A 1,736-nucleotide genomic window follows, 5' to 3' on the forward strand; every position below is an offset into this window, starting at 1 on the left:
TGCTCGAAAAAGAAACTCACTTCGTGGAACCATGTCATACAGGCCAATAATGACCCATCTTTCAAAATGAATTTTAACAAAATGCATCTACCAAAAAAGGATTTTATTAAAATACAAATATTTACAAATAAAACTTAGATTTAATAATCTCTTACAACAAATTAAAAAAAAAAAAAAACTAACTTAAATTTACCATATAGACAATTAATAAGTGCTAAACAGAATATCTCAGAACAATGGTCCGGTCATTATCTAGTTTATTCATGTTCTCCGAATAATTAAAGGGAACCTGTAGCCACCAGAGTGCTTCAAATAATTCAAGGAGAGCCCATAGGGATTCCAAGCAGGAGAGTTGGGACTCCCAGTGGCCCAGTCTAGATAAGTTGGAATATCAGTTTGACATAAAGTGGAGTCGTCTATATAACGCTAGCTTAATTTCTCTTATTCTTTGGTGGGCTACTAATCCATTTCATTTTGTTTTGTTCAGTTCAGACTTCAGAGACCAACTCAATCAATATCATCATCTCCTTCAATCCCTCACCATACAAACAACATGATCATGCTTCATGTGTTTCCGGCGGACTCGCCGGCCAAACCCAAGATGACGGTGGAGGAATTCAAGGACTGGCTGCTTTCCATTGATACCGATGGCGATGGTCGCATAAGCAAGAAGGAGCTTGAAGAAGCCCTCCTGAAACTAAACTTCAAGTTTGCTGGGTGGAAAGCCTGGAGAGCCTTGAATAAGGCTGACATCAACAAAAACAAAGGCATCGATTATGATGTACCAGAGGAGATGGATAAGCTTATCGAGTGTGCTCTTGGTTGGGGAGTCATTATAGTACAGACCTGATGATGATCTTCATGATCCTGATCATGCTGTCTTCCTGCATTATCAACCAGGCCAATGGTATTTTAAAGAGTTAGTTATGTATGAGAGAGAGAGAGATAAAACTACATGAGATGACATTTGAAAGTTGCCTTATAGCTAGTGGTAGTTTAATTGTGATTCCATGTTTTTTATCATATTTATATCTACTACTTGGAACTGATCTTAGTAGCAATTAATTTTCCTATATGGTAGGACAGAGTGGAGATCATCTCCCTCGTCTAATTTACTGAAAAATGCATTTATTTATTTATTTATTTTTTCAGTTTTGATCTAGACCTTAGTTCCATGATCTGAACCTCGATAAAGGAGGAGGATTGCATCGGGTTTGAAGTTGGTACTAAAGTTTTTTTGTTAAATTATTGTGATCATGTGTCCTGATTTGTCTTTTGTACTTCTAAAAAAATTGGAATATTAACATAACAGGACTCATGTAGTTAACTCCTTGAAGGATAAAGGTTAAATGATGATAATGATGATGTGATGGCAATAATTATTAATTATTAATCCATGAGAAATGCCACCTTCTCTAGTGATCCATTAGATAGATATGTTTCTTCTCGAGTCATACCCACTATTGCCATATTGATGGATCTTCTCCATTTGGCTTGCCTTACCAATCATTCTAGAAATTTTCAATCAATAATAACCAAAAATTATTTATTTATAATATGTTTATTTATCTGTATTGCATTTCAGACTTTGAAATTTGTTGTATTATTTACTTAATAGCAATAAATATTTCTACTTTCTACTTTTATCATTATTTAATTTATCCTTTTCTTTCTTTTTCTTAATCTTATGAAGTATTTTGTGATTGGTTTTGATTTATTTATTTGTCATAACTTAG

This window comes from Nelumbo lutea, chromosome 1, assembly GCF_056320005.1.
Source record: "Nelumbo lutea isolate HS-2025 chromosome 1, American lotus-T2T, whole genome shotgun sequence".
Lineage (NCBI taxonomy): Eukaryota > Viridiplantae > Streptophyta > Magnoliopsida > Proteales > Nelumbonaceae > Nelumbo > Nelumbo lutea.